We start from the raw sequence: 17,200 nt of genomic DNA on the forward strand, positions 1-17,200 counted from the left end.
TCACTCACTCACTCACTCACTCACTCACTCACTCACTCATTCCTGGGGTGCAGCTGGCCCCCCACCTGTGTTTTATGGGCAGGACAGGCTTTGGCTGTCTCCTCTCATGGCCTCATCTTCACTTCCAGAGCAGGGGACCTTCCCCAGGAGGCTGGAGCCCAGCTCCTCAGGGGAGCACAGGCAGGAGGCAGACCAGCCCTGTACTGATTGCAGGGGGCAACGTGGATTCTCCTCCAGCACGGCATCACAGTGGCTCCCACTCTTCCAAGGGCAGGGGAAGGCTGGCAAAACATGTTTCTGGCCAGGCTCTGCTCCAGGGCTGCCACCCCTCTAATGCCAGACCAGGCAGAAAACCCCCACCTCAAGCCAGACCAAGCAGAAATTGTTGTTGCTTTGAGGGGGAGCTGTTTGATTACCAGCCCCAGTATTGCGAAGTGGGGACACCACCTCTTCCTTCCACATGTTCCTGACTCAGGGGACCATGCAGGGCCCCATCTGTCCATGCCTCCCCAGGAACCTTGCACCCTGTCACTGCATGAGCTTGTGCTCCCTCTCTGTTTCTAGGAAGGCAGAGGAAACTGCCAAGTGCTCAGCTAAGGGCTCTCATTGTTGCTGGGGTTTCTTTGGTTTCGCATTCAACTCCTTAGATTAGCATCAGAGTATCACATATCAAAATAACCACTAGTGAGGATTTGCTGGCCTGCTCAGAGGAGAGGGTTCACCATGCCTACAGCTGCATAATTTTACTGTAATATAGTCTGATATCATACACCCCTGGTTTCTACTCTCTAATAACCTGCTTGCAGCTTTAGCACAAGCACTTATGCCACACTCGCCAAGTCCTCAGACTCTCCTCTAAGAACCCTCCGACCCCTGAAGATGCTCAGCAATCACAGCTAAACCAGTGCCACCATACTGATTATAGGCGGATTTATTTTCTCATTTTAGTCATTTTTGGGGCATTCCTAGCTAGTATGGCTCTGCTAATAAAATATATAAATGGCATACTATAATGGATACAATCTACATTAGGAGTTACCCACTGGCTCACCTTTACTCCACAATGACTGCTGGGCACCCTGTCAAGTCACACACAGACACACACCCCATATGATTATTTTTTTCTTAAGCATCTTTTTCTGCTCACTTACAAAGCTAACACTGGTTTGTTTTTAGGTTTGTTTTCAGCAAAACCTGAGAATGTATGTATTTTTTTTGTAACACCACCGGGGCAAGCCATCTGTGGTTGGCTGGCAAACTCTGAAATTCAGGGCTGGGGCAGAAATATTTAGGAGTCAAAAAAAGCTGACTTGCTCAAGAAATTAAAGCCCTTCTGACAATCTTCCAGAGAGCCCCTGAGGAAAAGGGAGGGAACCAGAGAGAGACTCAAGGAAAATGGATGGGAGCCCAGCATTGAGATTCACGCCAGAATGGTTCCTGGCCAAGAAGGAAGGTTGGCAAGTAGACAAATACAGGCTTTCATAGGCAGCATTGTAAACAAGACATTAAAAATATTAATCCATTTAGATTTCAAGCACTGAGATGAGATTTACTTGAGAAGCAGAATTATGCTGGTAATGGCTCCTCAAACATTTCAGCCGAATGTCAAAATTTTTGCTCAGCTGTATCAAGTGAAAATACAAGGAGCTGTTGACACTACAATATTCAAACATTCAGTCGTATGGCTGGGCTGGAAAAACACAGAGAAAAGCAAAGGAATGCAGAAACTCAAGCCCTCTCAAGGAAGCTGCATCCACAAATTATTTTTACCTTCATTTCTACATAAAAAATAATAAATTGAAGGGGTGAAATATTTTTTTTTTAAAACCAAACTCTCTTTCAGAAATCTTTTCAAATCAAACATAAATTACTTCTACCAAAATACTTTGCTTCCAGGTAGACATAATCATGTAGAACAGAATGTCTTTCGTGTGAAATAAAGTTTAAGTAAACTTTGAACATCTAGACTTCAAAAAGTTTCTTCTCTCCTGCAGGAATCAGCATGTCTCCCCTTTTCCCTTTAGAAAACATACACTTATTCTAAATGATCAACTATTTGAATTTGTTTTTTAAATGTACTGGATAAATCATTTCTCACCAAAGCAAACAGGTGCTCAGGAAAACTGAAGTAGAGAAATACATGCTTTTTTGGTGGACGTGGGAAGTGTCATGTCACCTTAAGCCTGTCACCACCAGAAGACTCACAAATCTTCTTTTACTGACTGGTGAGCAGGGGAGTGAATGTCAGGAGAGGCCCACAGGAAAGATCAAGTGCCTTAAACAATGAGAAAAATATAAGCTGCAGTTACTGTATGGGATTCAGTAACTCAGTCAAGCATCAGAAGATTCCCATATTGGGTTAAAACCTAATATTTGTTTAATTAATGAGGTTGATCCTGCACATAAGTCCATGTCCACTGCCTGTGCTCAAGAGAGGTCTTTTTCCCTCTCTCAGTAGCACCAACAATCACTGTAAAATGCCAGACACAGAGGAACTGAGGTATGTACATTCAAAGTATTAAGAGTTTGAAATCCCAATTACCTTTGGTCACTTAAAAAAACACCCACGTTAACTTTGTGAAAAGGACAGGTAGGAAAGCATCCCATCTCTTGCAACCTAGGATATACCATACATCTCCCAGAATTATATTTCTTATAAGGATCTTTAAAAAAAGTAAAAAAAAAAGTAAAAAGAAAACCAAACCAAAACAAAACAAATAAACCCAAGCAATCCCACAAATAAACAGAAAACAAAAACAAACAAACAAAAACCACCACAAAACCAACAAGCAAATAAACCCCACTAAGCTCTTTCAAAATTATCGTAAGCTCTCCACACTATCTGAAATGGAAGATCTGAGCAAAGAAAAACTTCAAAATAGTTCAACAAAGAACAATTTCATTCTGCTTAAGAATGAAAAAAAATATATTAAAGTTTAAAGAATCTTCAATTTTATAACAGTTTAAACATTTAAATGCAAATTAAAGTAGCAACACATGAATTACAGAAATTCTGTAGCACTCCTATATTATGAATCACACTATGAAATTTGCTTTCTGCACTCTCAATGGAAACAGAATGAAATACTGGCATCTCGGGGATTTTGAAATGATATACTAGCAGCACATTTAATAGCATCAATTTTAATAAGTTAGCATCCTATCTCAGATGCATATTCCAAAATGTTCTAGCTGAAGGTATTCTTATGCAAGCTATTTGCCTATTACATACCACAACTGGTGTAACTTCACCATCCAGGGAGGCATTTTCATCCCGTGGAAGGAGAAGCCATTAGGGAAACGCTGCTTGGCAAACAGTAGCTCACACACTGAAGCTGCAACATTATCCTGGCTTTCCTACATATTAAGCATAGGACTATGTTCAAAGTAAACATGTGGTCATAATTAAATAATAATTATGACTAACATTTGTGTAACACCATTCATCCAAATAGTTTAAAGCATTAGGTAAATCTGTAAACAAAAGGTCTAATCCTGCACCCTTTACTCACATAATGCCATGCATCAAATGGGCTATGTAGATCTTGTCTATGCACAGACCTAATTGTTCTCAATTAACTCCATGTGTCAACACTTATTCCAGTGCGTCGTGTTCCTGTTTAGCTTAATTCTCTCACTGCTTACTACAGGTGAATGTACTGTTTCTACACTCTCACTGATTTAATATCACTTCTACAGACACTTTCCTACATGGATCCCACAGGGCTTTTAAAATATTAATGCATCTTCACTTCTCCTACACACTTCTAACAGGACAAATACTCTTTTATAGATGAAGAAGGTCACTTTTTGCTACTACACTTCAGGGACTGACCATCACATCTGACTTGCAACTGTAAACCCAAGACCTACACTTGCTATTCTCATACCTTAATCACACAAATAGCCTTCTTCATCCATCATGCTCCAGAGTAAAACCACAGGAAGTGGTAAGAACGGGGAAAAAATTTTCAGTTTCTAAAAAAAAAAATATATATTCACAAGCAGACATGCTCAAACCACTTCCGTGCATCTGTAGACAAATGTTGTCTGTCACAGAGAACCAAAGTTTCTAACTGCAAAAAAAAAAAAAAGGAATAACCTGCTGACAAATTTGTATCAGTCTGCCTTGACAATCAAGCAACTGGAGAACAAGGAGAGAGATCAGGAATACCTGAATCCGATTTCATTTTGGCCCTGCTATGGACAGTTAGTTAAGTTCTTTGCTTCGGCAGCAGTGTCTGCAAGTCAAGCCAAATCATCTCTTTCACTTATGGATCTCTTGAAATTCATGAAAATCCCTATGGCTCTTTGAAGACAAATACTGTTTACCAGCACCAGCTGTCAGTTAGCTTTTAGCATTTTTCATCTTTTATCTTACATTTTGCATAGAAGAAAGTCACTGCCACAACCCACTCACACTACAATTTAGTGTATTTTCCTTCCAATTTTAATTCTCCTTTGCAAGACGTATAATCAATTTTAGCTCTTATATGTATTCCATGTAACTTAGGCATAACTCTGATTCTTTTTTTTTTAGCACCAAACAAAAGCACTGTAAAACATCATTGACTGCTGAACTGTCAATAGAGCTCACACCAGCATGGCAGTAAAGTAGGGTGTGTTTTTCCTTTTGTAATTTTCAGATGAGTTTAGACATTTCTTCAATGTGTTCATTCAAAAAAAAATCCAACAAAACAATAATTGTCTCATCTAAGCATAATGTGGTTGAACCTGAAAAGAATCTAGTGTCACAACAGCAGTCCCAACTAGAATACACAATCCTGAATTGCAGAAGGATTTCTCATGAATTCAGGAAATGCTGCACAGTAGTTAGCTAGTAGAGACACAGTTCTACAGCTATGCACTCTTAGTTCCATATACAGATAACGTTTGTGGACCCCATATGAGTGAAAATGTGAATATTAATGGTTTAATCCACAATATGTTAACAACTCTGTTTTAATAAGCAGTGAAAGGACATGTTTATATTAAACTGCATTGTCTTCACGTGCAAGGGAGGGGATGGAAAAGTTTGCTTCTCCCATCAGTTGTACACGCAGCATCTGTCAGCAGCACAAATGAGCAGCAGGCAGGTGAGTTCTCTCAACCTGTCCAGCCAAGAAAGCAGTAGAAGTGCTATGCTGTCTCTTGCCAGGACACCCAGGGCAGTGCTTCTGCTCAACAGCACTTCCTCATCTACTTCTGCAGTGCCTAGGACAGGACTGCAGCAGTGTGAGCCAAGCAGTCTCTCTCCCTTCCCATGGATCGGATCTCAACAGCTGTGCAGAGACCATGCTTAGCATTGAGCCAAGGCAGAGAAACCAAGAGCAACTCCATTCAAAACTGGGCTGTAGCTTCCTCTATTCCTTATCTGCTGCCCTTCTTCTGGGGTCAAGCCAAAATGAGCCCATAACCCTGCTGGCAAGAGCACCTCTGGCACTGCTCCACATCTTCACTTACAACAGGGGCGGACAGCACAGAGCCCAGACAGGGAAAGGATCCTGAGGGAAAATGAGTGTCATGCTGCTGGGCACCACGGGGCTGCCTATAAATACAGAGACTCCCTATGCTACCTCTTAGCAAATCTGTAATCCTGGAGAATTTGTTCACAGTAAGCTGAAAACCACGCCACACAGGATACAATTCACTGATGCACCACTAAGCACAGCACTGGAACAATTAGAGCAAGGCTTTGATAGGGGCTTCTTGTGGCACTGAATTTCAGCCAGGAGGGCTAAGAAACTATCTGAAGTGAAAATGAGCAGTACATTAAAGAAAAGCACACAGGACAAACAGTCTTGGTAGTTTGAATTTCCAGAGCTGCTTATGTGTGAAAACCAATTATCAGATTTTACACAATGGCAGGCTAGCCCATGCTTTCGATTCCCTTGCAATGGTAACTGCCATTTACTTGGAAAGCTCTTATGTTTAATGCTAGAAATGCAAAATCAACTCTGCCTGAGATACAGGGCATGACAGTTAAAACAGACAAAAAAGTTGTAGTTAACATTATGGTAGGTTATAAACTGCAGTATCCCAGGACTGTTGCTGTTAGGAAAAGCAGCAGCTCCAGAGGATAATAACCATCTCAGGCATCTTAGCTGAATGCCCATGAGTCACTATTGGCTATAAGTGCATGCAGAGAAGATAATAAAAAATGTTCAGGGACAGAAAGCAAGTCAAAACATTTTCTGAACCTAATTAGGACAAATGAAAGTACAGACTTTTATTTCCCCTTAGTTTTTAAAACAGTCACTTCTTGTTCCTGTAATTGACTCTCACTATCAATTCCATCATTTATTTATCACATGACTCACAAACACACACTAGTACTATCCAGGTTTATCATACCACTGATTTTAAAATTTCATACACTGCTATTTTGGGGCTCTAGCATCCCAGAAGACATAATACTCCAAATGTTTGCAAGCACAACATGAACATCCCCATGGTAGATCTTCCTGAGATGGAAGTAAATATAACAAACAGTAAATATGCAACTAATACCAAAACAGTTCTTCAGACCTGACCAAAGCACTGCTTGCACTCAACACCAAACAGGCAGAAGCCATTCTTTTAAGAGACATGACATTTCTGAGTGTAAAACACTGAACAGCTACCGTGGAGATCCTTTTCTTCGTCTAATTTCACTGGCTCTGATAGATATTCTCTGGGCCAAATGGAAAATGACTATGGTGATTTCTTCAGGTCGCACATCTGAGCATAGCATGTCCTATACTCTTCTCAAAGTAAACTTTGAAGAAGAATTTTATTCTGGGGTGTAGCAATCAAGAAAAAAATCCACCGGCATCCTCAGAAAATTCCTGCATCATTAGGGTGCAGCAGAGGCCATTATCCATAAAGGAGTGGCAATTCTTGGCTATTTGTCTTTGAAATGCTGCTTACCATGACACCTCAAACCTTCACACTGAAAACTTCCATGAAGGACAATCTCATCAGTCCTTTTCATTGGATGAGTATACTTCAATTTGAAGCTGATAATAAGCTTACTTTCCATTGAGATACCCATTTCTTTACAAAAATGTATGTAATTTAAAAAGGAAGCCTGAAAATTAGCCTAAATTTTAATATAAAATATAAAATGTGATTTCCTACCTTATACCTTCATCACCTTCTAATAAATGCCATGCAGCTGTGGGAGGGCATTTTCAGAAGGGAGGAAAGTCCTAGGAAACAAAATGCTTTTAGTAGAATTCTGAATGGTTTCATTGAGTATTTTTAGCTTGGCCTCTTCAAAAGCTCTGCAAACATTTGCAAAACTCTAAAACAGAGCCAGGCTTATGTCACTACCTTTGGTACAAATAATTTGTTAGGAACTATTTTGTTCTGGCACAAGGATATATCAAGAGAGGATGCGAGAACTGGCTTGTTTTCTTTTGGATTAATGTTGTTTGTCAACTGAAGGTGTCTTTATGTTGAAAGAGCAAGGTGCCAAGAACCACATTTCACCATGCCAAAATTAAAGGGAGGGGCTCAGAAACAGTCTTTTATTACCTAATTAGTTTTATCAAATGACACAGATCAACTAACAGGAGATAACTAATAGGAAGAAGGGGTCTAATGAAAAAGTAAGTTATCAGCTGGATGCTCTCCAGAAAACAATTATCTCCCCTAGGTAAACAAGTACTACTGTTGGGAGGTCAGACACAGAACACAGGGAACGGAGGTCTTCTCAGGATACCAACCCTTGGTGGAGTTGAAATGGGTGAAAAAAGTAGTGGGATAAACTAGACTGAGAAGAAGGGATGATTTGTTATTAAAGAAGTGATTATCTTCAGATAAAATTATTCCTATCTGGCCTACACATAGCCCACCAGTTGTTTTTTGTTGGTTTTTTTTAAAATACAAATCAAGTGCAGCCTGCCAAATTAATATCTTTATTCAAAATGAAAATTAGGACTACAATAAGAACAGCCATGTTCACCTACTCATGAGCAAATTACCAGAATAAGTTTTTTACAGCTTACAGGGAAAATGGCAGTTCATAGATCTTATTTTTATCTTGATTACCCCTTAAAACTGGAAAGGATTATCACAAAAAGAAATATGCAGTTTTAGATGATATTCTGCTTTATCCACAACAACCAAATGTACCACACATACTTATATTTCCTCTCCATTATTTTCCCAATTGCATGAACTAAACTAGCCAAGCAATTCAAACTCATGTGGCTCCCATTCAGATTACATCAACTTTAAATTCCTAATTTGAACCATACTTCCATGTTTCCCATTATTATTTACTTATCTAGTAAATATATACTAGAATATATAGTTTTTCATATTTTAGGTTGTATACCTAAAATATGAAAAATTTATCTGATTATTTTAGCTGGAAAAGTAACACCAGACACATATAACAGCACAAAGACATTTAAGAAACCTTGTTTTAAAAAAAATAAAACTCTAAAAATGAGAATTTAATTGATTAAAGAGTTGTGCCCCCCAGCAGCTTGAAGAGAAGCAACATCAATTTTTTTGAACATTTTAAGTGATGCAATGGGGGAGTTTTATTATGCTATTCTTTCTTTTCCTCTTCCCCCTCATCCATCACCAGTTAATTTTGAAAACAGGGCAAGGAATTTATGGGAAAATGCTCTGTCTCTTGGGATCTCCAGTTCTACCTTTATTGCAGAGCAGTGGGAACCGCAGGAGAGTTTCATATACACTTACTGTATGCTTCAGCAAGGACTGCTAGATGCAGAACTATGAAAGGAACCTAAAAGTCAGTCCCTCTAACTGGAAATACCAACCACTGCCATCCCAGAACTACGTCAAGAGTGGGCAAAAGATGTTTAATGAGGACTTGGCACGTCCTGGACAGTGAGCAGCACTGCTGGGAAAGAGCAGTCCTGTTAGCACGCCTTTCCCTGCCCGGAAATGCAGAGTTACAGAACAAGTCCCAGCTCACATAAAACACCCTGAGGACCCCACATGCAACTCAGAGCACCTGCAGGGACAGAGGCTTCAGCCTGGACTTGTGTCACTGATCCAGAATGTCATGACCCTTTCTAAGGTCATCCCCATCAGCCTACTCAGGGAACAGGTATCCCCATTCCTCTGTGTCTCAATGGACTTAGTAGGGTATTGGATTGTGGGGACCCTACAGTAAGATAGCCCAAAAAAATAAAAGAGCACATTACAGGAATGCAAATCAGTGAGCTCATGCAGGTATAAATAGAAAACAGATTTAGTTGAGGAATAAAATAACCAGTAGATGAACTTATTTCATCTGCCATCCAGCTTTAAAGCCCTGCAAAGAAAAGACTCTAAGATTCATAGCCTTCACAAGATTCCAAGTGACTCCGCAAAGAGTGGGGATTCTCTGCCAAAACCAGCCAGTCTTCACTTTCCTCCAGAGTTAGTCCTTGGCTGACAAGCTCTAACCACTGTGATATCCAGGCTTGCATGTGGATGAGGTCACTGACCATGATCAGCACATGAGCATGTGTGTGGCAGATCTCCATACATATGAGAGCCAGCTTTTCCCCTAATGTGTGATCCTTCATTCCCACAGAACTGGGCAGTACCATTGTAATCTCTTTTTTTCTCTCCCTGCCCCACTACTGCCACCTTCTTCTTACTATTTCCATTATTTCCATTTACTCTGGAACAGACTCCAAGGCATGGTGCCATTGTAAAATCCTCCTCAGCTCTGCTCACCTTAAAAAGACTGACAGAGGAGGAAAAACTGGCCAAACCATGACAGTGAGCAGAACCAAAAAAGTAACCACTGCCACTCTCACCATTAGCACCTGGAGATTGATTCAGCCACCTTCTACTGAAAGAACCTGCCTGAACAACAAATTACTATTTTAACTGCACATTTTTTCTCTCACAAAAGGTTTCTAGCAGACTTTGATCATATGTCCTGTGCAAAGATACTGGATTTCTGAATTCTTCGCTTACTTTTTTTATTCTAACCCTTTCCCTCCTGTGTGCCCTAAGCAACAAGTACCTACTCTACCTACCAGAGAACTAAGTAGCAGAGATTCCCAGACTCAAACTCCTAACTCTTTTTACTGCTGGCCAGTGATTTTCTGGTTCAGTTAGGCCACTTAAATTTATGCAGTTCTACCAACAACATTGTGAGAAGACTCCTCCCACAAATGGGTGTATATCCCAGGGTACAGCCAGTGCAACCTCCTGAGATCACCATTCCTCCACGCCTACAGCATTCCTGCAGATGGCTTCTCTGAAAATTATAAGCTTTAAGTTAATGTTCTCTGCACACCACCTTCCTTCTTCATGTCTCCCTGGCAAGTTTCAGCCTTCCTGCCCAAGCGTCCCTTACATCAGACTTGTTCTGGTGGCACAATGTGAACCCATCAAAACAAACAAGCTGAAGGAAAGGTGTCCATGCCTGCTGCTGTTTTTCCATAGCACACTGGCATTTTCCATCTGGTCCTAGGAGTACTCAGCCTAGATGCACTGCATTGCCAGCCTGCAGTCACAGTAAATACCGAGACTCCTCCACACACACAGAGTTGGTTTGGGAGGCATACTTGAATATAGGAAAAAAATTATTATAAGGAATGTGGGCAAGACAGGCCATCCAAACAAGACAGCTTCACTTGACCAGATCACTGACCTTGCCTAGGAATGCAGATACTGCATACAGGAAGAGTTTTCTGTGCTACTCAAGCTGCAGTTAACACCCAGATTCATAAGCTGTCTTCCACAAGAAGCTGTGTGTAAGGTCAGAAGGCAATAAATCATGCTGCATTATGGATCAGCTTATTGTTTAGGACACACACATGCAGAAATATCAAAGGCCTTTTGAAATTAACAGTGAGTAATTATGTGAGGCAAATGTAATGAAAACACAACAGAGTTTCCTAGCTAGGGGTAGAGAATATCCAGCCAAAGGCTTCCTCTGACTCCCACTGCAAACAACGCAGTATGGAAATAAACAAAATTATGTATTAGGAGAATGAAGACTCAAGGCTTTGCACTAACTTATTGTTTTCCTGAACCATTAAATTGCTAGACAGTTTTCTGTGTCACAATAGCATTTCAATTACTGAGCTTTTACATTATAAATTTGCTGTATGTGTTTTAGGATGGACTAAAATTTTATAATAATTAAAACATGTCTAACAGGAACAATTATAATGGATAACTGAGCATTTGGTCCTCCATTTGCTGTCATAAAATGCAATCTATGCAAACAGATGATAAGCAATTAACAGGCTTAACACCACATGCGATTAGCTGCAGTCATATTTAGATAGATTCTTATGCACGTTAAGTGGATTATTTATTTAAGTGATATGCATTTCAGCAAAATACACTGGATGAGAGTGTGTGCAAGTTGTATGCATGTCGAAAAGAAAGTGGTCTTGTGAATTCAATACACACAGGTAGGAGCTGTGACACAGACGGTTACTAAGGATTATCCAATGTATCCTATAAATCTGATTTTCACTTGCTTATAATTTTTCCAGACTAATTGTTTGGGCTGCAAATTTCCATACTGGATGCCTGGTTCAGGATATTTTTTTCTTACACATTAACCAAAATGGTTCAATTATTTCCAAGACAGAAGCCAGGAAAAAGAAAAAGGCACTGTTTTGCAATGAGAAAATATTATCTTCAAGAATTCAAATATCCCTCTTGTTTTAAATAGAAGAGAGTACATTTTACTGGGAAGTGGCTCTTGCCAGGCCAGTTAAAATAATTTCAAATGTGATGACAAGCCAAATGTCTGCAAACTTGTGAGAGGTGCTAGATACCGTGTTTAATGCTGGCTTCCAGTGGTGAGCATTATACTCATGTGAAGAAAGGAAGGTGAGATGCCTTTGCTGCCACTGCCACAGCCCAGATGGAGGCCAGGAGTACAGAGAGTGGGACCAGGCTGACTCCAACTCCAGCAGAGAATAACTGCTGGAAAGAGGAAAAATAAGGGAAATCTGGCCCATACAGACCACCTAGGCAGAAGAGAGTAGGATCCCCTGAAGAAGAGATTAAAAAGAAGAGGATTGAGCTGACTGATAATGAGTTTATGATGAAAGGAAATAGGCAGGGTCATGGGTGGGTACAGCACTTGACTTTGCAAACTGGTGTGTGTGTGCAGCACTTAAGCAAGAACAAAATGCACTTAAAAGGATATAATAACTTCTAAAGTCAGAAACGTACAATTCAAAGCTAATGTTCTCAGATATTGACTAAAACATACTTCTCCTAAATATTTAGGTATCTCTACGCAGGTATCCTGTGATTGAAACATCCCCAAAACTGCAGTCAGAAATAAACCTCTGTTTATCAGGAAAAGATCCCTCTTTTTAACACGAATATAAAAATGCACCCCCTGTTTCCATGGTTAGAAATGTACATATAAAAATGAGAAACATGGTCTGAGGTACCTCTTACAGCAATCAGGTAGATAACTTCACAGAGATTTTAAGGAAAAATGCCTTTGAAAATCTTCCCTGTTTCCTTACAAATCCAGCTACGTACAGCTTCATTTCATCAGTCCTGTGGAGAGGACGCTGGAGCTGCTCATCACAACACAGAACAAAACCCTATGGAAGGTCAAACTGCGCGTTAATTTTGTAGCTACTGTGTAGCCTGGCCCACACCGCCTTTTCCCCAGCTGTAGTAGAAGCAGAGAATCCGTGTGGGCAAAACCCCTGTGCCTGTGCCTTCAGAGCAGCCACAGCTCACACCCTGCCCTGCTGAGTTTGCTCCACCACAGCTGCACCACGCCAGCACAGCCAGGGTCAGAAGGCAGTGGCAAGGACAGGGCAGCCCTGAACTGCTGTCCTCTGTGGGCAGAGAGTGGGATGGGTAATCTGGGAGAACATGCAATGGTTTTCACTGATTTCTGATGTGATTTTTGATCAGTAGCCAAGTGTTGGTTAATTATTGACCTTTCTTGTGTTGGTTGCTCAACAGAGAGAGGGTATTGCGTGCACAACTACACCACAGTCTGGAGCTGAAATTGAACAAAGTAAGGCAGAAAACTTCCGTGACTGGGGGTTCAAGGTTGTACCCAGTGATTAGCCTTTGAAAGATACACAGATTTTTTTTCTTTCAATTTTCAGCTCATTCTCTATCTCACTCACCTGTTCTCCTTTCAACAGTGAATTCGACATTGCACAACTAGCTGGTTATGTGATGAATTAGTCCTAAAGGCAGCAGATGGAGAAGAACACTGGCTGTTCAGTTGCACCCTGCTTTTCTTCCTACCCCCTACAGTATTATTTATTCCCACAGATAGAAACTTTAATATCCATTTGTGACAACACTATTTTCATGGATTATATCCTTATCAATGCCAACTTTCCTTCAGCAAGGAAAATCATCTTCTTCCAGGAGAGATGATTTGCAATTTCATAGTAAGTGTGGCATCTCTTAAGTAGTAGTTCTAATTTTAACAGGACAAAGTACATCTTGTTTTACAAGGACAGTGGAGCCATTACACAGCACACCACTACAATCTTTTCAGAATGCAAGCATTTTCTTAGAAGAAAAACAGATCTCATTCCCTGTGAATTATTATTTTCTTATTGTTTAAGAACCGAGACATATTAGAACTTGCCATACCATGCATTTAAGAAGACAAATTCATAAAAGCAAGAGATTCTGAAAAGTTAGAACCTTGAATTACTTTCCTCCATCATTTTAATACAAACTATTAGATAACATTTGAAGAATTTTAATGGCAAAAAGGAGCACAACTGAAAATTCACAAGAGAGGTATTTGTCAAAGACAGATCATCTACTCTCCAGTCCTGTTTCTCCATTGCATAAGCCTATTTCCTTTTGTGCTGGCTGATGTGGCATATGCTCCCAATAACACAGCAGAAAAATGGCCTTGGTGGACACATAGCTTCTCCTCCCCTTCAGTTCTGTATGTATTCAGTCTTAATACTTGTCCCTGTGATTATCCCTTCCCTACAAAATTAACTCTAGACATGACAGAGGAATAAAAATATAACTTATACAGCAACTTCTTGATTTATATATTTGATCTAATTGCTAAACAGCCTGCTAGAAACTTGCTAGATCTGGTCCCAAAATTACCATCAACAAACTATGACAAAATGTGTGTTGCTGCACATAAAGAGAAAAGAATTGCCTCAGAAAAACAACACAAAGCACCAAGTGAATTGGAAAGAGTCTGTGAAAGGCAGAGGGCATGCACTGTAGCTTTTTCATGCTCTGGTTGGTCTTTGTGAACTTGATTTATGTATAATTAACCATTTTTTCCCCTGCAAACAATTTCATTTGAAGCTGTGCTATCATTTTTACCCCCCATTCTCCTGCCACAGCCACATAAAACAGTCCAGTTTAACATGATGACAACTGAAACACGCTGCCACAGCAAGAGTCCAAACTTGTGTGTTTGCATAAAACCCCACTCTCATCTCCCTCCTGCTCATCCTATCATCACAAGAATGAAAGAAATTCATAAACTGTAACTCTCATCTCTAATAGAGCCTTGGCCAAAATTCAAGCTTGATAATTAATTACATTCTGTCTCTCCAAATTCCCACACTAGGCTGACTAAGTGAAATAACTCTTCCCCGCCTAGACAACAACATTTTATATGGCTAATGGACAGAACATTTCACCTCCAAGAGAGCTGGGAAGTTAACTAGAGAAAAACAAGAGACACTTATAACACTTGGATAAGACGACAGCAGTAGATTAAAGTACCGTCCTAAGTTTTTAGTGTATGTCAAACCAAAAGCAGTCATTGTTCTCTAATTACACTTTCTGTCAGAGAATAAAAGCACAGATGATCATACAAGACAGGCAGCTGTGAGGAAGGTGTCTGAGTGACTATAACACAAGCTGAATGATTTGGGATAGGAGCATATTTGAAACAAATCAGATACAGTTATGAAAAACTGATAAATAAGGTAAAATACATTTATGTATAGCACATGACCTCAATAAAATACAGAAGGCATCTAAACCATTTCATTCTGAAGAATATGAAGCATTAACACTACACCATGATCTTAGACAGCCATAAAACAAATCACCACTCATGCCACTATTCAGTAAATTACCAATACATCAAGAGAAGAAAACTATTATGATACCTGTACTGCACACATAACATAAACCACTCATTGCCTGGGGATTGTAATTGGACTTTTCTTCTGAGCTTGACATATGAACACTGTAACCTTAAGCAGCACTCTTACAAGATTTTATTTATTGCGTATTTCACATGTATTTGTAAAGGACTTAATTAAGTTCTTTCCCTTCTGGTACAAAAGGGTGTGCATCATGATTGAAAAAAATCACAAGGCAAGGCTGGCATGAACAGTCTTGCTTGTATTGTATGTATTTCACACTGACAAAAACCAGTGCAATTCTTTCTGTGTACTGGAGGTATTATCAATAAAACCTGCATTGTCCTTCCTTAGTCTGGTCTGCCTCATATTTGCTGTCCATCTCCATTCACTCTTTTAAATAATATGATAATAAGATAATATGTAACTTTGAGGCTGTATCCATGCAAGAACAAGACATTAATAGATGACATAAACTACTTTTGTATTGCTCATATCACTATGGAGAATATATGCAGTGGATGAGACAAAAGCATAGGACTGTTCTCCAGCTGCCTGATGATAAATCCGGACCCTGTTTCTGTTTAATTAGGGTTTCTAAAAACTTTTCTACTTCTAAACCAGAAGCAGAGTAATTTCAATCCAGTTACACTTGAAAGCTGGTGTTGGAATAAGTATTCCACTCATATTCAATATGTAGGACATAAACCCTCCAATATTCTTAAACAGATAAGGTCCAAGACACTACAAGCGTAACAACCATAACATACGCTCATGTTCTGATGCACCCTGTGCATCCTCTTGAGATGAAGAGGCTTATGAAGGGAAGAGGAGGGGCAGGCACTGATCTCTTCTCTCTGGTGACCAGTGACAGGACCCGAGGGAATGGCCTGAAGCTGTGACAGTGGAGATTTAGGTTGGATATCAGGAAAAAGTTCCTCACCCAGAGGGTGGCTGGGCACTGGAACAGGCTGCCAGGGAAGTGGTCACAGCACCAAGCCTGATAGAGTTCAAGAAGCATTTGGACAATGCTCTCAAACACATGGTGTGACTCTTGGAGATGGTCCTGCATAGGGCCAAGAGTTGGACCTTGTGGGTCTCTTCCAACTTAGCATATTCTGTGATTTTATGAGATTTACTGCAAACAGTTCAGGCACCTAAGCCTTGGAACCTTACCCCCACATCACCATCAATGTATTGGTCAGAGACAGAAGAAAACAGCTCAGGCAGAATAATTAATGTCATCAATTTTGCACAACAAATCAATCCTGTTCACCAGCAGAAATGCTGGGTCATTACATATTGGCTGACTGAGGCAATGAAACTTCAAATCTTTTTGAGCACAGAAATGGTAAGCAGAATGTTTGTGTGAGTGATTCATTTATTTTTATTTCATGTGTTGACTTGGCAGTAAGTATAGAATTTAACATTAATTCTTAAAAAAAAAATAAATAAAAAAAATCAATAGCTGCATATCTTAAGCTTACACACACACACACAGAAAAAAAATAAAAAGAACCTAAACCAAGAACATATACACAAACTTGTACATCACTTTTTAGAATGGATTATCACACAACACTCTTATAAGCATGGTCATCAATGTTAGGGTTTTCTCTCCATATTACTTTCATCTAGGGGAGATTTGCAGCACACAGTACAAGAGCTCCAATACTGATTTCAGTGTCAAAACTAATGGAAAGCATCCCAAATCTTAACACTGTAAATCACACTTCCTTCCTCCTCTTGGTCACAAAATGTAATTACAGCTGAATCCAAGCACAACACACAAATTGTTCTCACAGTGTTTTGCATGGACATCAAGCCTTTCATCTACACATCCACTCTCCTTACATATTTGAATTTAGGTCTGAAGCCTCCCCATAATACTCAGCTAGGAGAAATAGATTAACTATCATTGCATCAGGAGACATAAAAGAAGTTCTTTACTTCTTTACCAGTTCTTGACCAGCTTGAAGAGGATTCATGTAACTGCTTTTTCAGACAATGTACTGAACAGCTCCCTCACTGGCAGCTCAGAGACATCCTAAAGGGAATTTGTGCTCCTAAACTCATGATGATGAAAGTAGCCTCAAAATAAAGTGCAAAAGCTGTTAATTCACCAAACTACCCTTAGCTCTAGC

At 39.9% G+C, this 17,200-nt stretch overlaps 1 protein-coding gene across 2 annotated transcripts in view; it reads right to left on the reverse strand.

The window, feature by feature from the left end:
* THRB (thyroid hormone receptor beta) overlaps positions 1-17,200 on the reverse strand; it is a 108,246-nt gene that overhangs the window by 77,612 nt on the left and 13,434 nt on the right. Inside the window, exon 1 of one of the 2 annotated variants that reach the window (XM_033511903.1) lies at positions 7,120-7,192. The exons of the other annotated variant lie outside the window; for it this stretch is intronic. The gene's annotated coding sequence lies outside the window, so the exon portion shown is untranslated. Of the gene's footprint in view, positions 1-7,119; positions 7,193-17,200 lie in introns of those variants that run through there. 2 annotated transcript variants of the gene reach the window in all.

The sequence above is a fragment of the Parus major genome, chromosome 2 (assembly GCF_001522545.3).
Source record: "Parus major isolate Abel chromosome 2, Parus_major1.1, whole genome shotgun sequence".
Taxonomy (NCBI): domain Eukaryota; kingdom Metazoa; phylum Chordata; class Aves; order Passeriformes; family Paridae; genus Parus; species Parus major.